Source organism: Mobula birostris, chromosome 20 (assembly GCF_030028105.1).
Source record: "Mobula birostris isolate sMobBir1 chromosome 20, sMobBir1.hap1, whole genome shotgun sequence".
Lineage (NCBI taxonomy): Eukaryota > Metazoa > Chordata > Chondrichthyes > Myliobatiformes > Myliobatidae > Mobula > Mobula birostris.
The window spans coordinates 59,090,079-59,115,240 of record NC_092389.1 but is presented as its reverse complement, the minus strand read 5'-3'; the positions used below and the strand labels follow the sequence as shown (position 1 = coordinate 59,115,240).

The 25,162-nt window shown below is 49.1% G+C and overlaps 1 pseudogene; it reads left to right on the top strand.

Moving 5' to 3' along the window:
• The first annotated feature begins 1,794 nt into the window (after positions 1-1,794).
• LOC140185006 (uncharacterized) overlaps positions 1,795-25,162 on the top strand; it is a 686,808-nt pseudogene continuing 663,440 nt past the window's right edge.

Genomic DNA, 25,162 nt, shown 5'->3' with positions numbered 1-25,162 from the left:
TCTCCAGGATCATGCATGTAGAAACAAGTGCTCTTTGTAGTGTTGTGGAACACGACCAGAACTTGAAATAATACCAAAGGACAGAGACAAATTGAGCCAAGTCATCGGTTGATTGAAGTCAGAAATAGCACATTCTCACACAGGCAGGAATACAGTCAGAATTTGCTGGTCAGTCAGAATGTCTGATGTGCCTTATTAGAAGATGAGTGCATATAGAAACAGAAATCTAGAATATAGATTCTAGAAACCTATTCTAGAAACTGCCTCGGATTTCCCAACCGCATCGCACTGTGTTTTTCTGAGCTCCATGTACATATCTAACAGTCTCTCAAAAGACTCTTATGGTGTCTGCCTCTACCATCATCGCTGGCAGTGCATTCTATGCACCTACTACTCTCTGTGTGAAAAACCTACCTCTGACATCCCCTTTAACCCTACTTCCAACACCTTAAAACTACACCAATTCAGCCCTAGGAAAAAAGTCTCTGGCTATCCACACGATCAATGCTTTTCATCATCTTATACACATCTGTCAGGTCACCTCTCATCCTCCGTCGCTCCAAAGTTCACTCAACCTATTCTCATAAGGCATGTTCTCCATTCCATGCAACATCCTTGTAAATCTCCTCTGCAGTCTTTCTATGGTATCCACATCCTTCCTGTAATGAGGTAACTGAACTCAAGACTCTAAGTGAGTTTAAAGAAGGTCTTATATAGCTGTAACATTACCTCACCGATCTTGAACTCAGTTCCATGGTTGATGGAGGCCTTCTTAACAACATTGTCAATCAGCACTGCAGCTTTGAGTGTAAAATTGACATGGACCACAAGATCTCGCTGATCCTCCACATTGCCAATAGTCCCAACATAATATTGTGTTCTGTCTTCAAATTTGATGTACCGAAATAAACCACAGCACACTAATCTGGATTGAACTCTATCTGCCAGTTCTGCATCCTATCTGCATCCTGCTGTAACCTCTGGAGAACTGTCCAGACTCTTCACAACACCCTCAACTTTTGTGTCATCAGCACCCTTCTCCTTCCTCATCAAGATCATTTATAAACATCACAAAGAGAAGGAGTCTCAGAACACATCCCTGCAGAACACCACTGGTCACCGTCCTCCATGCAGTATACAAGCCATCTACAGCCACCGTTGGCTTTGTGGGCAAGCCAATTCTGGATCCACAAAGCAAGGTCTACACAAAACAAAACAAGGATCCTTGCCTCATTACTTTCTGAATGAGCCTCACATGAGGAATCTTATCAAAAGTCTTACTGAAAGCCATGTACACTATATCCAATGCTCTACATTTATCAGTGTGTTTTGTTACATCCTCAAAGAATTCAATCAGGTTCATAAGGCACGATCTGCCCTAGACAGAGCCATGCTGACTATCCCACAGCAGATTATGCTTCTACAAATGCTCATAAATCCTGCCTCTCAGGAGCTTCTCCAACAACTTGCCCTCCACTGCAGTAAGAACCACTGGTCTGTAATTTTCTGGCTGATCTCTACTCCCTTTTTTGAAAAAGGAAAAATGTCTTCGAACCCTCTGGTACTTTTTCTCTCCCTATTGATATGCAAAGATCATCTCCAGAGGCTCAGCAATTTCCTCCCTCACTTCCCACAGTATCCTGGGGTATATCTCAAGTTGAGTACCCCCAACTTGTGTTGAAATTGGTAAAATGTGACGCCAGAGCTCACATTCAGAGGAAATCATACAGAAACATGTAAAATTATGGAAGGAATAGAGAAGATAAAGGCAAAAAAATTTGTTTCCACTGGTAGATGAGACATTGCCTCAAAATTCGGGTAAATTGGGATGGAGATGAGGAGGAACTGCTTTTTCCAGAGGGTGGTGGATCTGTGGATTTCTCTGCCCAATGACGGAGTGGAGGCTTCCTCAGTAAATATATTTAAGACAAGATTGGATAGATTTTTGCATAGTTCGGGAATTAAGGGTTATGGGGAGAAGGCAGTTGGTGGAGATGAGTCCATGGCCAGATCAGCCATGATCTTATTCAATGGCAGATCAGGCTCTAAGGGCCAGATGGCCAACTCCTGCTCCTATTTCTTTTGTTCTGATGTTCTCACCACAGACGAAAACCTCTCCTGAAATATTGTTCTTCAGCCATTGATGTCTTTTGCAAATATTTTTACAGGTTTGAAATTGCAGAGCACTTGTGTACAGGAATCTTCAACACAACAAAACATCAGTTTTTCTGTCTCTGTCTGGATATTTAAGCAGTGACCAAATATTTTCTTTGCAACGCCAACACATCTGTTGTCGATCCTTGGAGGTGAAGAAGTATCTCATCCCAGCTGGTAAATGTATTCTGTCTCTGAAATGAAGTTTTCTCTTTTTACTCTGTGAAATTCACTGGAACCGGGAACTGAGAACACACCAGCATTTGTTCACTGGAGATCAGTTCTCAACTGCACTGATTGTACAAGGCATTCAAACGTCTGACTTTCTGAATTCCCAGAGAATTGATCGTAGTGAGATATCATTCTCCTTCTCTCAGTGTGGGAAGAGATTCACTCACAGGCTACCCGCAGACACGCCAGTGAGTTCACAGTGGGGAGAAGCCATTCACCCGCTCTGTGTGAGGGAGGGGAACCACTCAGTCATCCAGTAATGAAGATACATCAGCAAATTCACACCATAGTGAGATGCTACACCTGTTCTGCAAGTGGGAAGCCATTCTGTTATTGATGCTAAAGGTATATCAGAAAATTTACCAGTGAGAGGACATTGACCTGCTCGGACGGTGGGAAGGCATTCACACACTCAACCACAACACAGTGACACCAGCGAGTTCACACTGGGGAGAAGCCATTCACCTGCTCTGAATGTGGGGAAGGGTTCACTCAATCATATCAACTGAATGAACACCAGCGAGTTCACACTGAAAAGATGCCGTTCACCTGCTCAGACTGTGGGAAGGGATTCACTCACTCCTCCAAACTACAGAGACACCAGCGAGTTCACACCGGGGAGAAGCCATTCACCTGCTCAGACTGTGGGAAGGGATTCGCTCAATCGTCCAACCTACAGACCCACCAGCGAGTTCACACTGGGGAGAAGCCATTCACCTGCTCAGACTGTGGGAAAAGATTCATTCAGTCAAATCACCTGCTACAACATCAGCTAGTTCACACTGGGGAGAGACCATTCACTTGTTCAGACTGTGGGAAGAGTTTCCTTCAGTCATCTGACCTACTGACACACCAGCGAGTTCACACTGGGGAGAGGCCATTCACCTGCTCTAAATGTGGAAAGGTATTTGCTCGGTCATCTGTACTGAAGGAGCATCAGCGAGTTCACACTGGGGAGAAGCCGTTCACTTGCTCTGAATGTGGAAAGGTATTTGCTCGGTCATCTCAGCTCTTGAGACACCAGCAAATCCACTCTGGGGTGAAACCATTCCTCTGCTCAGAATGTGGGAAGAGATTCACCGATGCAGCTCAGCTGAAAGATCATCAGTTTGTTCACACTGTGGAGAGGCCATTCACCTGCTCAGACTGTGGGAAAGGATTCACTCGGCGTTCTCGACTACTGACACACCAGTTAGATCACACTGGGGAGAAACCATTCATCTGCTCAGAATGTGGGAAGAGATTCACCCATTCCGCTCAACTGAAGGAACATCAGCGACTTCACACTGGGGAATGGCCATTCACCTGCTCTGAATGTGGGAAGGGATTCACTTGGTCATCTCGACTGAAGGTGCATCAGCGAGTTCACACTGGGGAGAAACCTTTCAGCTGCTCTGAATGTGGGAAGGGATTCATTCAGTCATCCAAACTTGTGAGCCACTACCGAATTCACACTGGGAAGAAACTGTTCACCTGCTCCGATTGTGGGAAGGAATTCACTCGGTTGTCTGAGTTTAAAATACATCAGCGAATTCACACTGGGGGATGCCACTCTCCTGTTCTGAATGTGGGAAAGGATTCACTCAGTCAACTCAATTAAGACTATAAGATATAGGAGCAGAGGTCGGCTATTCGGCCTTTCGAGGCTGCTCCGCCATTCAGTCATGGGCTGATCCAATTCTCCAGTCATCCCCACTCCCCTGTCTTCTCCCCAAACCCTTTGATCCCCTGGCTAATCAAGAACCCATCTCTCTCTGTCTTAAGTGCACCCAATGACTTGCCCTCCGCAATTGCATGTGGCAACAAATTCCACAAATTTACCACCCTCTGACTAAAGTAAGTTCTCATCTCTTTTCTAAATGGATGACCTTCGATCCTGAAGTTGTGCTCTCTTGTCCTAGATTCACCTACCATGGGAAATAACTTTCGCATATCTAATCTGTTCAGAGCTTTTAACATGCAGAATGTTTCAGTGAGATTCCCCTCACGACCACTGCCCCCATTCTCCTGAACTCCAGGGAATACAGCCCAAGTGAAGCCAGATGCTTCTGTTATGTGTAACACGCTGTGAGGTTTCACTGCTAATGTAATGGCTTCTTTGTAATGTTCACTGCTGAAGTAACAGTTTCTCTGCAGCAGCAATGTTCGTGTTATGGCTGGAGATAACAGGACTGTGGGATGCATGTCAGCCAATCAGGATTTTGTTGCTCTGTTTCGTGAATCTAGGAGCGTTGATTTTGTCAGAGAGAGAGATGGAGAGAGAAGACGCGAATGGAGAGATTTGCTAGACTGCCGGAGAGGGTGGACTCGGAGCGCGGGTCCGAAGGGCAGTGACGATCGGAGGAGGCCGATGGGGACCGATCAGCCTATCAGTGAGCTCCACTTTTGCGCACAGACTGTTTAATAAGATCGCACCCTTTATTCAATTTTGTTTCTCTACTAACCATACAGTCAAAGTAAGAGTTATGAAGCTTAATCATTTAATCGCAAAGTGTGTTCTGTTTCTTATTTCTGGGCACTAATTTGTAACAGGGTACACATCGGGCAGCATCCATCCAAACGACATTTCTTCAGTTTGGCCGGGAAGGGGGTTATCACCCCCTAGATTAAGCCGCTAGGCAAAGCGAGAATTACAATTGTGGGGGCTACGTTCGGGATTGATTCTGTTGGATGCTGTGTAATTACCCTGAGAAATGAACCAGTGAGGCAGATATTTGTACTCCGGATGAATTGTTAATTCCACTGTTAGGTTCTGTTGAAGTTGTGATTGTGAGCGGAGACTTGATAAAATGGCGGATGCTGCTCTTGTTCTCATGCAGACCAGCGCTGAGGGAGCTGGAGGCGGAGATTTCAAAGACGGGTTTCTATCATTTCTGTGGAGTGAGGGGAAAGAGTGGTCGGAGTTGGAAGATCTAATTAGTCCACGTACCCCGGTGGAGAGTGAGAATTCTGAGGTAGTAGCCGCCCTTACTTCTCTGGCGAATAAATGGAAAAATCAGATTCCAAGTCGCAGCTATGGCAGGCTCCACCTATTCTCTGGAATAACACCCACACCTAAAGGGGAGGAGGAGTATGAGACGTGGGCGGAACGGACCTCTCAGTTGTTCGATGAGTGGCAGTGCTCGGATGATGAAAAGCGACAGCGATTGGTTGAAAGTTTGAATGGGCGGGCCGTTGACGAGAGAGCTGTCAGGTTGCATTACCCCGTAGCGACAGCTGTCAGTTATCAACAAGCACTGGGCAATGATTTTGATCCGACTGGAAGCCCAGTGGAGCTCCTGGTGGGGTTTCAAAGCATGCGTCAGGAGCAGGGGGAGAAGGTTTCTGCTTTTATTTTACGACTAGAGAGGCAGCTAAACTGCTTGCGGCACAGAGGGGTCATTCAGGCGGCTGAGGTGGATCGGTTAAGAATGGACCAGATAGCCATGACCCGATTGCGTGGGGTCTCTGACAGTCTCGTACGACGCATCCCCTCCATCTTTTGTTAAGCTGATCAGAGAGGTACGGGAAGAGGAGAACGCGGCGGAAGCACGGGAGGACTCAGTCAGCAGGGTACAGTCCTCGGTAGTGTCTCCTGCGGTGAAGTGACCACAGATAGCCTACCCCGGGGAGCGGTAGAAGAGATTGTGGCAGAGTTGAGAACGGAGATACGTCGGTTGTTATCAGTCGGTGTGACCCCCCCCCCCATATGTTGGGGCTGTTGTGGGCGGGGGGGGGTCTACAGATTCCCCAAGGGGATGAACAGTGCGGAGGGCTGCTGGCAGCAGGTCTCACGCCAGAAGGAGAGTGAGCCCCCGGGTACCTCAGCAGGGAGAGTCGTTGGGGAAACCTAGAGGGGACCCAGTGAGGGAACGGCCTGGTGTCTCTGGGGGAACACGTTCCCAGCAATGTACCAAGGTACTCCCGAAAGTAAAAGACCCTATTCCTGAAGGCTTAGTGGGACCACACTCCAGTGTGTCGCTGCGGATAGAGAGTATTTACGCTAAAGCCATATTCGACACGGGGTCGCAGGTCACGTTACTGTACCATTCGTTTTACAACCGGTATCTGAAGCATTTAGCCTTGACACCATTCAGTGCACTGGAGATTTCGGGGATCAGTGCTGGTGATTATCCATACGACGGTTATTTGTCAGTGAAACTGGAGTTCTCGGAGGCCGATGTGGGAGTGTCTGAGGGTCTTGATATAGAGGTGCTGGTTTCCCTGTTAAGAAGAGCTGCGTTTCAATTCTGGTGGGGACCAACATCCCTCTGGTGAGGAGGCTCATGGGGGCCTGTAAGGAGAAGGCGGGTGAGAGATTTTTGGGGACCCTGTCCGTGCTCCCAGTGTATCAAGGTGATCTTGAGGAAGTGCGTGGCAGCATTGGGCTGGATACCAAATTTAAACGAGGGACCGTGTGGTTCACCCAGTCGAAACCAATGGTGGTATGGCCCGGGGAGGTAGCGAGAGTGATGGAGACCCACCATATTTCCCGGAATGCCTGAGGGAGAAACCCTCTTAGTGGACGCTCTGGAGAACCACAAGGGGGTGTCGGGGTTTCTGGCTGGGGTGCTGGTGAGGCCCGAATTGCAGAAGCCCTCGCTTGTACAGGCGAGCAGGATGGCAGTGATGGTCAGGAACACTACGAAGAGGGAGGTCACCTTCAAGCGGGGGATGCCCCTGGCGCATTTGTTCCCGGTGACGGTAATGTTTAGCGCCCCCGTGAGGCACTCCGGGGAGAAACTATTGGAAAAGCGGGGAAAGTTGACCGCTGAGTCATTCAACTTCGGGGACTCCCCGGTGCCGCCGGGTTGGAAAAGGAGGCTGGTAGAGAAGATGTTGAAATTGGAAGGCGTATTTTCCATTGTTGAGTTTGATGTGGGTTGTTCCAAGAGCACGCGTCACAGTATCCGGGTGACCGAGGACACCCCGTTCAGAGAGAGATCGCGGCGACTAGCAGACGTGGAAGACGTATAGCAGCATTTGTGTAAGTTGAAGGAAGCTGGGATCATCACTGAGTCCCAAAGCCCCTATGCGTCCCCAATAGTCGTAGCCTGGAAGAAGAACGGGAAGGTACGCATGTGTGTGGACTATAGGACTCTGAACAGGCGCACCTTCCCTGACCAGTATACGGTTCCAAGGCTCGAAGACGCGCTGGCCTGTCTGAGTGGTGCAAAGTGGTTTGGTGTGCTGGATTTGAAGTGTGGATATTACCAGATCCCCATGAGTGAGGCCGACAAATAGAAAACGGCATTTATATGTCCCCTGGGATGCTAACAGTTTGAAAGGCGCCCCAGGGCATATCGGGAGCCCCTGCAAACTTCCAGCGGGTCATGGAGAAGACGGTGGGGGATATGAACTTGCTTGAGGTGTTGGTGTATTTGGATGACTTCATAGTATTTGGATCCACCTTGGAAGAACACGAAGCGAACCTGCTGAAGCTGCTCGACCGCCTGAAAGATGAAGGGTTAAAACTTTCCCTGGACAAGTGCCAGTTCTGTAAAACGTCTGTTATCTAAGTCAGACACATAATCTCACCGATGGAATAGGGACAGACCATGCTAAGATAGAAGCGGTGACCACTTGGCCAAGGCCCCAGACTGTCAGCGCCCTGCACTCGTTCCTGGGGTCTGTGGTTATTATCGGAGATTCCTGACGGGTTACGCCAAAGTGAACCACTCCTTGAATCAGCTTCTATGTGGTTACCCTCCCCTGGGGAAGAAAGGGAAGGGGGAAAGGACAGGAGGGTGGAGAATATCTAAACCCGTCAGAGCCGTTTGGGCAGAGGTGGGATGTAAAATGTGAGGAAGCTTCTCAGTCGCTGAAGGAGCTGCTGACCCAGGCGCCGGTGCTGGCTTTTGCGGACCCCCGATTGCCGTAAGTACTGCACACAGATGCCATCCGAGAGGGTTTAGGGAGCGTCCTGTATCAGGATCAGGGCACCGGCTTGAGGCCTGTGGTGTTTGTCAGCCGGAGTTTGTCGCTGTACGAGTGAAACGATCCCACGCACAAGTCGGAATTCCTGCCGTTGAAATGGGCGGTGGTGGATAAGCTGAGTGACTGATGTACGAGGCCAAGTTTGAGGTGAGGACGGACAACAACCCCCGAACTTATATCCTGACCTCGGGGAAACTGGATGTGACAGGCCATCGGTGGTTGGCAGCGTTGTCTGCCTGTGATTTCAGCCTGAAGCACCGGCCGGGGAGCCGGAACATTGATGCGGATGCTTTGTCCCGACAGGTACATGAGGGACTGGACAGGGACGAGGAGGGGGAGAGCGCTCCTGCCCCTGGGGTGACAGGTACATGAGGGACTGGACAGGGACGAGGAGGGGGAGAGCGTTCCTGCCCCTGGGGTGACAGGTACATGAGGGACTGGACAGGGACGTGGAGGGGGAGAGCGCTCCTGCCCCTGGGGTGACGGCCCTGTGTCAGTTTGCCATCACCGTGAAGGCAGAGGAAAAGGAGCGGCCGGATCGAGCAGCGGATCAATGGGCGGCTTCCGATGACGTCATTCCCCAGGTTCACTGTGACCTCACTGCTGCCGGAATTGAGTTCTGGGGAAGTGGCGGCTGCTCAGCGGGATGACCCGGGCATTGGCACTATTTGGTCTGCGGTAGAAAATTGAGACACGGCTCAGACAGAGAAGAGAAAACACGCTTCGGTGCCTCCATTACTGAAAGAGTGGCCTCGATTGGAGTTGAAGAGCCAGATCTTATCCCGGGTCACGTCATGACAGGTCCGACCCGGCGTTGCCAGCTGGTTCTGCTTGAGAGGTATCGGAGGATTGCGTTGTAATCACTTCATGATGATTCTGAATATCTGGGGGTGAAGAAGACCTATGGATTGCTCAGCGACCGGTTTTACTGGCCCCGAATGAAGTCGGAGGTTGAAGAATACTGCAAGTCGTGCATTCGCTGCATACGCCGGAAGACACTGCCTACGCGGGCAGCTCCTTTGTCCCACTTACAGAGTGCAGGGCGCCTGGACCTGGTGTGTGTGGATATCCGGTCCATAGAACCCGATGCCAGCAACACGGCGAATGTATTAGTCATCACGGACCACCTCACCAGATATGCTCAGGCTTTTCCTACCTAGGACCAGAGGGCGACTACGGTGGCAAAAGTGTTGTGGGAGAAGTATTTCGTTCATTATGGCCTCCCCAGGCGGATACATAGTGACCAGGGACGGGACTTCGAGAGCAGACTCATCTGTGAGTCACTGGGCATGCTTGAAGTTGAGAAGTCGAGGACCACGCTCTATCACGCGCAGGGCGATCCCCAGCCTGAGGGGTTTAATAGGACCTTGCTGGACGTACTCGGGACCATGGAGATCAGCAAGAAGAGCAGGTGGAGTCAACATATTGTGCATCTGGTTCACTGTTACAACTGTACACGAAATGAAGCTACTGGGTACTCGCCATGTTATCTGATGTTTGAGCGCGAGGCGAGGTTGCCCATTGACCCTTGTTTTGGTACTGATGAGGGTGACTTACCACCGAAGCCTTATCTGAAGTATTTGTGTGATATGAGGAGCGAGCTGAAAAGGGCTTATGAATTGGCTGGGGCTGCAGCCGCCAAGCAGAATCGAGGAAATAAGAGGAGGTATGATCAGAAAGTGAGGTTCTCCCAACTCCTGCCGGGAGACCGAGTCCTCATAAGGAATTTGGGGCTACCTGGAAAGTACAAGTTAGCTGACTGCTGGGCGGCCACACCTTATGTGGTGGAGAGTCAGATGCCAAACCTACCGATTTTCCAGGTGAAACGAGAAGGGGCCTGTCAAGATTCTTCATCGGAACCACCTGCTGCCCCTGGGACAAGAGGTGCAGGTTGACCCACAGCCCGACTTGGAGCCTACACCTAGTAAGAGGACTCTGCGAAAACGCAGGGCAACTGCAGGGCCCACAGCGGGATAGGCTGGGCCGGGCCGCGCCCATGAGAGGGAAGCTGAATCGGAGGATGATTATCTGGATGTGAGGTACATGCTACCTTTCGCTAACTCCCCATTGATTGAGGAAGAAAGCCCCGGCCCCTTCCCCCCTGAGTCAGGTGAGGTGGAGGGGGTGGGTGAGTTGTGGGCAGCCTGGGTTACAGCAGGACATTGAAGGAGAGGAAGCGGGGCCTGGACACGGGACAGAGGGCTCCGGGTTGCGGGGGTGGGGGCATTAGTGATGGATCGGGGGAGGACTCGGCAAGCAGACACGAAGTGTCACCAGTAGCGTCTGAGTCTGAAGAGTTAGGTGAGGAGGTACGGATGTGTAGACCACCGTAGGTTGGCCTACGTAGCGCCTGGGGACAGTGTGTGATCTCTGCTGTTGTGGCGAGCTATGACACTGCCTTTTGCATCTGGATTGGACTTCGTGTTTGTAGGAGGGGTTGGCGAACTATCTCAACGTCATGAGGACATGACTAAATTTGGTAGTGGTGGGGGCAGAGTGTAACGCGCTGTAAGGGTTCACTGCCATGTAATGTTTCTTTTTGCAATGTTCACTGCTGAAGGAATGGTTTCTCTGTAGCAGCAATGTTTTGGTTATGGGCGGAGATAACCGGACTGTTGATGCATGTTAGCAAATCAGGATTTTGTTGCCCTGTCTTGTGATTCTGGAAGCAGCTGCTTTTGCGGGCTTTTGCGAAAAGGAGAGAGAGAGAGATGAAGAGAGAAGACGCGAACGGAGAAACGTGTCAGATCGCCGAACGGGGTCGTCTCCGAGCGGAGGCCCAAAGGAGGAGATCGATGGAGGAAGAAGAACAACTGAACTGCGTGAGCTCCAACTGCGTGTGCACAGGACCGTTCAATCAGATTGGTGCCTTATTTCCATTTTATATATGTTTTTTTTCTCTACTGACCATGTAGTCAAATTAATAGTTATACAGCTTAATTGTTTAACCGCAAATTGTGTACTGTTTGTTATTTCGGGGTACTGATTTATAACAGGGGACACATCGCGCAGCATCCACCCCGACGAGATTTCTTAAATTTGGCGGGGCAGGGGGATTGTCACCCCCTGATTAAGCCTAGAGGAAGCGCGTGTTACAATACATTTCCCTTCCATTTATAAAATAGTTAACCCTTTCATTTCTTCTTCCATACACTTCCCGACACTGTGCTCCATCTGCCAATTTTTTGCCCATACTCCTAAAATCTGATTCAGTCCACCATTTCGTTTGCCCCCATTACTAATTCTCGTTTACCCACGGCCGGAAATTCACTCTCTCCTCCCTTTAGCACGTCATGTAGCTGAAGAAACCTTTGGTGTCCTCTTTTATATCACTGTCTAGCTTAAATTCGTATTCCATCTTTACGTTCTTAATGACTTTTTAGTTGACTTCTTTTGGTTTTCATAAGCTTCCGAATTGTCTAACTTCCCACTATTTTTTTTTTTACTCAATTATATCGCCTCTCTTAGATTTTTATGCTGGCATTGACATTCCTGCGAAATTCTTCTTCTTTTGTGATGTATTTATCCCGAGCCTTCCGAATTGCTTCCGGAAATTCCAGCCATTGCTGCTCTGCCGTAGTCCCTGCCAGTGTTCCCTTCCGATTAATTCTGGCCGATTGTAATTGTCTCTGTGATTACCGGTACTCTGCTGTAATACCAGCACATCTGGTTCAGCTTCTCCTTCTCAAACCTCAAGGTGAGCTCAGAAACATTCTGCTCATTTGCCCCTAAAGGTTGTTTTGCTTTCAGGTTTCCAGTCAGTTTCTCTTCATTGCCCCACACCCAGTGCAGGAGAGCAGATCCTCCAGTGGGTTCAAACGTCAGCTGCCTTAAAAAGCGATCTCGAAGGCACTCTAGAAATTCCCAGAAATGGAATCCAGGATTAACCTGATTTTCCCCATCTACACGCATATTTAAATCCCCCATGACTATTCTACCATTTCCCTTTCGGTAAGCATTCACTGTGTCCCGTTGTAATTTGTAGGTCACATCCTCACTGCGGTTGCATGGTCTGAACAGGGTCTTTTCACCTTGTAGTTCCTCAGCTCTATCCACAATGATTCAACACCTTCCGCCCTTATATCACCTCTTTCTAATGATTTGATTTTGTTTGTTTGTTTGTTTTTTTTTTAACAAACAGAGCTATGCTACCACCTCTGCCTCCCAGCCTGTTTTTTCCATACTATATGTATCCTTGGATACTAATCTCCCAGCTACAATCTGCTTTCAGCTATTGTCGTCAGTCATTAGTAGCAGAGGCGGTCATTAAGATGGGGCGGCTTTTCACCAATTTAAAAAAAAAGTGTTTATCCAAACCCCGCCCTATATTTTCACGTTAGCCCGTTATTCATGTGGAAGTTGGAGACTAGAGAACTGGCAGTGGATTGGCCACCCAGTATCACACCAGCCCTACAGTTGTCTGGGGACGTCAGACTGTGAGGTACTGAGCAGGAAAGGGAATAGATAGACATATCCACAGAACAAATGCTGCGCGGCATTCTGGAGCAGTACATTGATTGGCATATGGCGGGACACCGAGTTTATGAGTCACCATGACGGTGTTTTACTCCCTCACGTTCACGCCCCCTCCCTCCACCACACAGACTACCCTAATGTCCCGGAACTGCCGGTAGCGGGGAAAACCCGCCCGGAAATAACACCTTGGCCATCAGGCGGTGAATGAGAGGAAACAGAGCCCGGGCTGGAGACACACAGCGGCCCGCACTGGCTAGTGCTCAGGACGCCGCTTTATTCATGAACTGAAGCACCGAGGTGACCGGATATTTCACCGCGCCGATCAGCTGCTCCCTGAATTTCGACTGAGTCACCGCGTAAATAAATGTATTCGTGCAGCAGCTGAAATTCCTCAGCAAAACTCCGACATAGTGAAAGATCCATTCGGAATCACTGAAATCAGATCCCTTTCCTGCGACCTGATAATATATGACATTTACAACGTATGCCATCCACAGGAGGATGAAGTTGCCGGAGAGGGTGAAGAGTAAAACCACAGACCTCCTCCTGCTCTCCATCTCCGGGTCACTGCGGTTCTCCCCCTTGCTCTGACCCTTCAGCCCCTTACGGACCCGACTGGCCACTAAAATGTGTCTGACTGTCAGAGCGTTGAGCAGCAGGATCCCAGCGAAAGGGAGGAACGGAGTTAAAGCCATATCCAGCCAGTCATATCCCATCCATCCAGGGTCAGTGAAATAATTGTTTATGGTTCTACAAAACCACGGTACGTTATCGATGATCACGCTGTGTTCAAACGTGAAGTATCGGGGTATGTTTTTCAGACAGAACAGCACGCCGGTTGTTGTCAGAACCACAGCCGCATTTTTCCCGGTGCAATATTTTGTTTTCAGCTTCTGGCAGCAAATGGCGACAAACCGATCAAAGGTGAAAGTGACGGTGAACCAGACCGAACAGTCGGTGGCTGCGTACGTCAGTGAATCGATAACACTGCAGACAGGGGTGATGTCCAGAAAATTCCACGGGAAGTAATACCAATTGATTCGAGACAAAATGATCTCGGTGACAATAGTCAGTAGATCCGCCGCTGCCATGGCCACCAGGTAGCGAGTGGTGCAGATAGAGAGGCCGCACTTTCCCCGGGACAGGATCACAATCGCCATTAAATTGACTGGAGAGAGAGAGAGAGAGAGAGAGAGAGGGGGAGAGAGAGAGAGGTGTGGGAGTGGGGGAGAACCGACCCTAGCATTACTGAACACATTCTCCAGGAATTAAAGAGGGATCGGACTTCAGCTAAAGATCAAGCGTGCCAGAGTCTGTGAACGGCTGCTAATCTAACATCGGACACGGGTCACACTGTCTCTGACCTGCCTTTTTCAGTATGAAGATACGACGATGTGTGAACAATCGTCGAGGATAAAAATAAGCTGTATGAACAACAACGATCGGTGCTGATCCCGATTCCAGTCACTGACGGAGCCGGTTTCACTGATTTAACCGTGACTGACCAGGCCTCCTGAAGCTCAGCGTCTGATTGGACCGAGAAGGGATACAGAGGGGAGCAACGCACGCGAAATACTGGCGGGACCCAAAAAAAAATCTATCGTTTCGGGGCGAGACCTATCTTCAGGTCGATACAGCGCCCAATTTACGACGGGTCTCAGGAACAACTTGGTAACCAGAGACTGAATGACTCCGTTAACGGATTAATTCTCCAGCACAGTTCAATTCGATAACACGCGGCAGCAGATGCATGGACACTGGTTCAGGTGATCTGTGCCAGACTCCACCGGGAAACGTGAAACACTGGACCAGGGGTTCTGTCTGAATAATAACTCAGTACAAGTGAACTTCACAATGTAAACCCATCCCAGTCACACCTTCACGGGGACCCTCCGTTTCCCAGCTGTGGGACAACTCTGGACAAGGTCCCATTAAAAGCCTCCCAGTTACACCGTCCAGGAGAACTGCCCGCCCCGGTACTGGGACAAATCTGGACAAGATAATATTAAAGGCAAAAACAAAGTTCAGGTCGATCCCCTGAGTTAGAGGAGAGACCGGGGATTCGTTCATCTTGTCATTAAATATGAAATAATCAGGATGTTGAATTGATAGTATAAATATCTTTGACGGATATCTATGCAAAGATCATCAACTTGGAAGCTTGTCGATTGATCATAAACAGGTTCACACCGGTTAACACACGGAAATACCAAACATAAACTGCTCTGCTCACTCACCAGGAACTCCAGTGACGGCAATGAACAGGTACAATATTTTCTGCACACTGTAGTACCGTTTCAACATTGCCGACATTTCCCCTGCGCGGCAATGTGTCCCCCTGTGCCTCAGGCGGTCTATTGGAATGAAATGTTGAAGCACCACATGTCCCGGGTTTATAAACACCATCTAACGACCCCACAGGGACAGACTTCAACATATTGTATAATAAAACTCCTTAACTTATTTAGAAACCTATTACATCAGACAGGTGCCATCACTGCGGTGACAGGTTGTGATTAATTTAGTGAATTAATTTTTAGACCACTTGTGTGAGTTAATTTGTCCCAGTAACAGCATCAGAACCTTCGAGGTGTCTTATCAATAGCATTTGCTTCCACTGTAAATATGTACTTCAGGAAAATGGAAATCATTTATCAAATACAGAATATTGAAATAAAGTCTGTAAAATTGCATTGAATCGCCCACTATTGCCATTCTCGTCAACGGTATAAACTCTTGATGTAGTTGGTGTTTTTGTGGACTCGACCTAGAGGGTCCTTTGTAAGCTGTCTGTGTGTGGCGACATGAATAACCACTTTCCGATCCATGAAACCTTCCAACTACTTCACTGACTTAGTCATAGTCAGAACATTTGGGGCCTCGTCCCAAAACTACCCCTGACCCTACCGCATGGCCATAAAACTCAACAGTCCAGTGGTGGTGGGGTGAGAATTTCTTAATCATATCACCCCACATATGTCAAAGAACATGGCGGAGAGCTGGAAAGGTAGATGAAACTTCCGTTATGTGTGTGTGTGTGTGTGTGTGTGAGACTGTGTGTGTGTCTGTGTGTGTGACTGTGTGTGTTTTGTGTGTGTGTGTGTGTGTCTGTGTGTGTGTGTGTGCGCGCGCGCGCGTGTGTGTGTGTGTGCGCGCGAGTATCTGTATGTGTGTGCATGTGTGTCTGTCTGCGCGAGTGTCTCTGTGTGTGACTGTGTGTGTGTGTGTGTGTGTGTGTCTGTGTGTGTGTGTCTGTGTGTGTGACTGTGTGTGTTGTGTGTGTGTGTCTGTGTGTGTGTGACTGTGTGTGTGTGTGTGTGTGTGTTTCTGTGACTGTGTGCGCGAGTGTCTGTGAGTGTGTGTCTGTGTGTGTGACTGTGTGTGTTGTGTCTGTGTGTGTGTGTCTGTGTGTGTGACTGTGTGTGTTGTGTCTGTGTGTGTCTATCTGTGTGTGTCTGTGTGTGTGTCTGAGTGTGTGTCTGTGCGTGTGTGTGACTGTGTGTGTGTGTGTGTGTGTGTGTGTGTGTGTTTCTGTGTCTGTGTGCGAGAGTGCCTGTGTGTGTGCTTTCACGCACTTTCAAATCTTGTGCATCCCCAATCTGCGCGCACCGCTAAAACTCTGCAACCCCCACATTCAAATTAGATTCTCCAAGTAACAGTGACTTCAAACACTTCACATCATGGCTGCCTGAACCATAAATTCAAATTGCATTTATTGCTAATGTTTGTACGAATGAAAGAACCTTGATATTCGTCACAGCCCCAAATCAGCAGGCACCCCGACATACACATTGGATTATACCAAATCCTTTCGCACTCCAAATTCCATATGCACACCACGTTCGCCGATAAACTCCTAAATTTACGGAGATACCCAAATCTGTGTGCACCCCTAAGTTAACAGACACCACAAAACGCCGACACCAAATCTGACACACCCGAACTCGGTGCGCATCTCCAAGTCTGCCGGCAATACCAAATGTGTGTGAAGCCTTCAATTTGCCAAAACCCCCAAATCCCGAGATTCGTGTGCATCCCCAAACCCAAAGACGCTCCAAATCGGCTGGTATCACCAAATTAATCTGTACCCCGAAATACTCGGAAACTTCACTAAATCTGCATGCACCGCTAAATTCATGTTGATTGGCGTATTCTAAACATCCGCCTACATCAGAGCGCATCCCCAAATCACTATGGACCGCCAAATCCGTGTGCGCCCGCAAATTAGTGCATGATCCCAAATCATTGTGAACCCCAAATCCGTGCGCAACCTAAAACCGATGACTCCGAAATATGCACATCAGTACCGAGAGGAAGAAAAATTTCAAACAGGTTACAAAATAAATGCTTCTACCTTAAAAGATTAGTAAGAAAAACAGTTCAAAGTTCAATGACATCCTAAATCTGTCGACCCACCGAAGCCTGACACATCCTCAACTTCGTGTGCAATCCCATATTCTTCGACCCTTCCTAAATCAGTGCACATCTCCAAATCCATGTGCAGTCCCCTAAAATGCAAGGCTAAATTCAAAGTTCAGGACACCCCAAATCCAAGTGCAGCCACAAATCTACCAATACACGTAGAATTGTGTCCAGCCGCTAATCAGTGGGTACACCAACAAACCTATGTACTTACATGGAGCACCCAAATTAACTGACAGCTCGAAATCTGTGTGCAGCTCCAAATCTAGCAGCGCTCTCAAATCTGTGCGCACCTCTAAATCCATGTGCAAACCCTTCAGTCATCGAACCCCAGGTTTGCCGACACCTCCCGAGATGTGCACGCATCCCCAAATCGATATGTCGACGCACATCCAACACCCAAAGGGACTCAGAATCATGCGGATCCAAGGCGACCTTGCTTTGTGGATCCAGAATTGTCTTGCACAGAAAAGGCAAAGAGTGGTTGTAGACGGGTCATGTTTTGCATATAGGTCGGTGACCGGTGCTGTGCTTCAGGGATCTTCTCTGGGAGCCCTTCTCTTCGTGATTTTTATAAATTACTTGAAATGAGGAAGTGGAGGGATGGGCTATAAAATTTGCTGATGACACAAAGGATGTCAGTGTTGTGGACAGTGTGAGTGGCTGTCAGAGGTTACAGCGGGACATCGACGGGATACAAAACTGGGCCGAGAGGTGGCAGATGGCGTTCAACGCAGATAAATGTTGTTCAACCCAGATACCATCATTTTGTAAGGTCAAATATGATGGCAGACTATACTATTATTGGTAAGACTGCTGGCAGTGTGAACGATCAGAGGGATCTTGGGGTCTAAGACCATACAACACTCAAAGTCGCTGCGCAGGTTGACTGTGTGGGTAAGAAGGTATGCGGTACATTGGCATTCATCAACCGTGGGATCGAGTTTAAGAGCTGAGAGGTAATGTTACAGCTATATCTGACCCTGGTCAGACCACACTTAGAGTACTACATAGCCTCAAGATTCGGGGGTGTAGATTTAGGATGGAGATGAGGAGGAACTTCTTTTTCCCAGAGAGTGATGAATCTGTGGAATTATCTGCCCAATTCGCAGTGGAGGCTACATCAGTAAATATGTTTAAGACAAGTTTGAATAGACGCTTGCATATTGGGGGAATTAAGAGTTGTGGGGGAAATGCAGGTAGGCGGAGATGAATCCATGGCCAGCTCAGCCATGATCATATTGAATGGCGGAGCAGGCTCGACGGGTCAGATAGCCTATTTCTGCTCCTATTTCTTAAGTTCTTATGTTCACAGCCGGGCTTGGGACCGCCTCAGACAGACTTAAAGGAAAAAAAAAACAACAACTGATATTTGATCTTTTTCATCTTTATAAATAACTCTCTCTCTGCTACAGAAGCCGAGCCATCCTTGTGTGAGCAGGCCAGAGACACAGGACGGGCACTTGCTGGTGTACATTCCCGAGGTGAGTGCCGAGGACCCCGTCCCATCTGTCTCAGCTTGGTCCTGGCTGTTGCAGGGGAGGGGGGAAGGTGCGTCTGGGACACTGGGGGAGCAGGGGACGTGCGGAGGAGATCTCGTACTGAATCGCCAACCCACCGCTCGGCCTACAGATGCACAAGTCCTGTCTGTCGAAGTGCTTGCACTTCTTCACCGAGTCTTCGTGGTGGAGAATCTTCAGGACGCCTACGTGACCGTCTACGACTACTACGAGAATTGTAGGCACCTGGCCCCTCCCCTTTCCCCTCCCGAACCACTCACTGCCACCCTGCCAGCGGACACACCTCCTCCCTGTTCCCTGCCCAGCGGTTTCTGCCCCACTGCCCTCTCCACAGTCCCACTGAATGTCACTCCTTGCCCCTTCAGACCGCTGGGCACCCCTCCATCCAGTCCCTCTCCTTACGCGCTCCATATCCCTCTACACAGCTCCCTCCAATCCCTCTCCTTACGCGCTCCATATCCCTCTACACAGGTCCCTTTGTCCAACACCCTACCCATTCACAAATTCACTCCTCTGCACTCACCCTCTCGCCTCTCCCTCAAACCCTTCGCATCCCGTTCCTCATGTTCTCGAAAACTCACTGTCACTCCATCCACGCGTTCACTGCGTCACATCCTCCAGTCCAATTCCTCTCCACCCGACCCGCCCTCACTGTCCGTCCACTCCTCTGGCCCCATCTCCCCTGATTCTCCGAGCCCGTCGCCCCTCGGTCCCCTCCCTTCTCTCACTGCGTCACATCCTCTCGTCCAGTTCCTCTCCACCCGACCAGCACCCCCCCCCACTCTCCGTCCGCTCTTCTGCCCCCATCTCCTCGATTCTCCGAGCCCGTCGCCCCTTGGTCCCCTCCACTCGCTCTGCACGCCCATTCCACCCAGCCCCGGACCCAAAACCATCCCCCGTGCACACCTTTGACCTCCCTGCACTCACACTCTGACAGCCTATCCTCACCCTGTTCTGCTCAATCACGCCCTTTCATCTCCATTGCCTCCTACCACCTACTTGCCCCTACTGCCACACCTTCCCCTCCCTCTCCTGCAGACCCCTCCACAGTTCTGAAGAGTGGCGTCTCATGCGGTCCACGCCACTCCCTTTCTCTCCCCTCCCTTCCTCCAGCCCATCTGACTATTGAATCCCTCCCATTTTATCCCCGTCAGATGAGGCCGCCATCGCTGGATACCACTGTCCCGCACCAGGTGCGATCCCGCGGAGACCCTCTCTGCGCCAGGGGGATATGGCGAGTTTGACCGCCCCCCCACCCCGCCCACCGCTGCCCACGCTTCCCTCCCACCTCCCTGACACCATTCCTCAGGGCTGGATGCGGCCTTCTCCTGTGGGCATGTTCCTATCCAGGGTCAGCATGCAGAGTGGGTTGGTCATGTATGAGGTCCTCCCACCGTTTACTGAGGCGTGCATTAGAACAAAGGGTATCTGGGAATACAGGTCTACAATTCAATGAAAGTGGCTTCACGGGTAGACCGGGTCGTATAGAAAGCTTTCGACACATTGACCTTCAAAACACGAAGCACTGAGTGCAGGAGATGGGACGTTATGTTGAAGTTGTAGAACCGTTCAAGAGGCCTCATTTGAAATTCTGGTCAACTACCTACAGGCGAGATTAACTGAGTGCAGAGACACTTTGCAGGGTTGTTAGAATAAAGACCGTTACAGCGCAGTGCCAGCGCTTCGGCCGACAATGTTGCCTGGCCTTGAGGAACTGGGATTTCGGGAAATGTTGAATAGGGTCGGACTTAATTCCCAGGAACGCGGACGACTGAGGTGAGATTCGATCGAGGTATACAGAATTATGAGGGAAATAGACTGGGTAAATGCAAGCAGGCTTTTCCCACTGAGCTTGCGCAAGAATAGAGGTCAAGGATTAAGGGTCAAAGTGAAATGTTTAGGGGGAACACGAGGGGGAATCTCTTCCCTCAGAGGGTGGTGAGCGTGTGGAACCAGCTGCCAGCAGAAGTGTTGGATGCGATTTTGATTTCAACAGTTGAGTTTGGATAAGTATTGTACAGGTCGGAGGGTTATACGGGGGGGTGGGGGGGGGAGGGAGGAGAGAGAGGGAGGGAGAGAGAGAGGTAGAGAGAGGCTATATATATATAGCCGCACTCCGTTTCTCTCTCTCCCCTTTATCCATTCTCTTCCCCACTGCCCCAATCTATCCTCCACACATTCCTCCCTACCCTACCCACTCAATGCTCCTCTTCTTTCCCTTATTGTCAATAGGGCTATAGTACTTCCCACTCTGCTTTACAGCTGCGCAGCATGGACCGTGTACCAACAGCATTCCGAGAAACTGCGCGCCTGGAACGTGCTGCCGCGGCTCGGGGTGGAGATCGATACGATAAGGGTGTTTAAGAGACAGTTAAATGTTCAGGGAACGGAAGGATGTGGAAAAAGGCAAGAGATTAATTAGGCTTCGTTAGATTAATTTCTTCGGCAGAACATCGCGGGGTTCAGGGCCCTTTCCTTTCCTGTGTCATTCGTTTGTCCTACATTTCCCGTGAATTGTTACTGTGCGCTCTCTGGCTTTCTCACAGCCTTCCTGTTACTGAGAGACCAGAACCGCACACAACACTCCCAGTGCCGCCTCCCCGACACCTTGTACTGTGGTCATATGATGCTCGAATCCTGTACTCCGTCCGCCTCCTTCACCGCCCTGTCTGTCCATGTTTACCTGTGCCCCTGTACTCCACAAGGTCGTCTCCTTCACCGTGATTCTCCGACTCCACATTGATTTCCGTTCTCTACCTCTCCCTCCCCCTCCCCTTTTCTTCCATTGTCTATCTCTCGTTCTCTGCGTTTCTCTCTCTCTCTCTCACACACACACTCATGCTCTCTCCATCTTCCCATTTCCCGTCTCCCTGCCTCCCAAAAATTGCTCGTTTTTCCTGTTTGTCCCAAATTCTCTCCGCTCCACGGATTCCATTTTCAACCCTTCCCACTCTGAGAGAGAGACTAAATATACATATATAACCTCACAGTCTTTCTCTCCCTCCTCCTCCTCTCTTCATCCGCTCTCTTCTCCGCTGCCCCACTCTTTTCTCCACACATTCCTCCCTCCCCTACTCACTCACTGTCCCTTATTCCCTTCTTTCCCTTATTATCTATTTCTCCGGCTCTGCCCAACGCTTCTCCTGCCTCTCGCTTTCACCCCAATTCCCCTTTTCTGTAGCTCGCTTTCCCTCCACCCACCCGTCCCCCCATTGCCCCCACCCCGCACTGTGATGACGGGTTGACACGCACAGTGAATTATCTGATGTTGTATCATTCCTTGTTGTTTGGAAAGCGACAGTGTTCTCTCAGAAGTTAAAGGCTTCTGGTTTCCGGGAGAGGCCGTGTGTTTCCTTTTTTGTGTGGTACAGAATAGGCGGGGGAGGGGAGTGTGGAGAAGACAGGATAGTTATACAGAGAGAAAGAGTAAATATGTTGCCTCACTCTTTCTCTCTGTCCTCCTCTCTTTATCCGTTCTGTTCCCCACTGCCCCACTCTTTCTTCCACACGTTCCTCCTTACCCTACCCTCTCACTCCCTTCTTCTCTCCCTTATTGTCTCTTTCTCCTGTTCTGTCCAACAGCCGAGAGATACAGATGACCACATACCAACAGGTAGATTGACAGACAGACAGACAGACAGACACACACACACACACACACACACACACACACACAGACACACACACACACAGACACACAGACACACAGACACACAGACACACACACACACACACACACACGCACTTTCACATCTCCCTCCCCAGGTCTCCATTGTGTCCTGTGTGCATTCAATATGCGACAGGTTTCAATCTGGTGTCTCCCTCATGTTTCTAAACTCACCGAGTTCAGGCCTGGAGCATCAAACGCTCCTCATAGATTCAGTCTCTCATTCCCTCAGCCTCCCCAGTGCATTGCGTAGAGACTGTCCGAGCTCTCCCCTCTTCAGAATTAAACCCATGATATTTCTGTATCCCTTACAAACAATTCAATGCTATACGGTTCCCTGACCCAGTGTACACACATCGCTCTGCTGTCCGGAAGGGTCTCTTCCACACTAGCCATTTGTTCTCAGTGGTCACAGCATCACGACAAAGACTGAGAGCTGTCTGCTCGCTGGGCTCCGACACAAACACTCACAGACACACAAAGAGACGGACAGACACGCATGTGGACGCATATAAATACATAGAGATGCTGACACACAGAGATATTTTATTAAGGAATGCATTTGAAACTCTGAACTTTTTAAGGTGGAAGCAGCTATTCTGCAAATTGTTTGAAATGATACTTGCTCTGGAAAAATCTCATGTACATGCGGGGATGTCGTCGGGTTTGGGGGTGCACATGGAGAAGGGGCACACTGATTTTCGGAAGTGCGCATATTTCAGGATGTGTCGGTGCATTTGAGGGTGCACATGGATTTCAGAGTGCTGATGAATTTGGGGGTACACACTGACTTGGGGGTTGCATGCACGTTTCAGGGTGCACATGGATTTGGGTTTGCACATGGATTTGGGTTTGCACACAGATTTGGGTATGTGGGCGGATTTGGGGATGCACACTGTTTGGGGGATCCGAAGATTTGGGGTTGTGATGATTCACAAGGTTGTTTCATTTATAGATATTTTAACAACAAATACACTTTGAACTTTTATTTTGCTATTTGATTTAAGCAGGTATTCTGTGTATTGTTTGAAGCGAGTCTTGCTCTGGGATAATCTAATGTGCATGTGGGGGTGTCATGGGGATGGAGTGCGAACAGATTTGTGTATGTCGTTGGAGTTTAGGGTGTTGCCAGGTTCTGGGTGAGCACGGAGTTGGGGGTGCAGACGGATTTGAAGATTGCGCTGATTTAGGGGTGATAAGCGAATATGGGGGTGCAGAGGTATTTATGGATGAGCGCAGAAATAGGGTTTGTCAGCGAATATGGGGGTGTCAGGGGATTTGGGAGCACCTACTGACGTGAAGATGGTTTTGCGGAGGTGCGCAGATTTGGAAATGTTATCGGATTTGGGGTTGCACACGGAATTTGGGATTTGGTATACACGGATGTGTTCATGGATTTCGGGTGCGCGCATATTTCACGGTTCTCAGGATGTGGTGGTGTGGTGAATCAAAAAGTTGCTTCACTTACAGGTAATTTAAACAATAAATGCAGTTTGAAAGTTGAATTTTGTTCTTGCTAAATTATTAAGGTGGACCTGCTTGAAATGATTCTTCCTCTGCTATAGTCTGATGTGTATGTCGGGGTGTCAGCGGGTTTCCGTTGCACATGGAATTGGGGTGCACACTAATTCAGTGGATACAGGTTTGGAATTGTGCGCAGATTTAAGGGGACGTCAACGAATATGCGGGTGAATACGCATGTGGACGTGTGTTTAGTTTTTGAACGCTGTTCTTGCTATTTTTAAGGTGAAGACAGCAGTTTTGTGAAGCGTTTGAAATGCTTCCTGCTCTGGGATAGACTCATGTGTTGGTGTACCACGGATTTGGGGATGTGCGAATGTTTCGGAGTCTGTCAGCGAAAGTGTGAGTACCCATGGATTTTGGGGTGTCAGTAGCTTTTGGGGTGCACACTGATTTGAAAGTTGAATGAGGGTTTGCCAGTGAGCAGAGATTTTTGGGTGTACACAGATTTTCAGATGTATGGAGAGTTGGGTGTGTTGGCGGATTCGGGGGGTGAACACTGACTTTGAGGAGATGTTGGATTTGGAGGTTTGTTGAATCTCCAGGTTGTTTCGTTTATAGATAAACGCGATATGAACTTTGACCTCTCTACTTGTTTTTTTTAAATGGAAGCAGACATTCTGTGAACTATTTGATATGATGCTTGCGCTGGGATGATCTAATGTGCATGTGGGAGAATCAGCGGGTCCGGGTCCGCAACGGATTTGGGGGTGCAGACGGATTTGAGAATATATGCTCATTTAGGAGTGCATTGGGGAATATGAGGAGGGTGCACAGGGATTTGGGAATGTGGACAGGAATGGGTGTTTGCCAGCTAATATTAGGGTGCATGTGAATTGAGGGCACACATGAACTTAGATGTACACGGATTTCGGGGCGCACACCTATCCATGTGTCAGTGCGAATCTGAGTATGTGCAGAGATTTGGGAATGTTGGCGGATTTCAGGGTGCATACGGATTTTGGGGGTTCGGTGGTTATGGAGCATACATTGGGAATGTGTGTGTATTTCAAGGGTTCTGCGGAGTTGGAGGGGCGATGACTATCCGACTTTTTTTTTTTGATTAGAAATAATTTAATAATAAATGCATTTTGAACGTTGAAGTTTGTTCTTGCTATTTTGTAAGGTGGAGACGGCCGTTTTGTGAACTATTTGAAATGATTTTGCTCTGAGGTGATCCAGTGTGCAAGTGTGTCTGCTGATTTGGAGCTCTGACGAATCTCAAGGTTGTTTCATTTGTACATAGATTAATAAT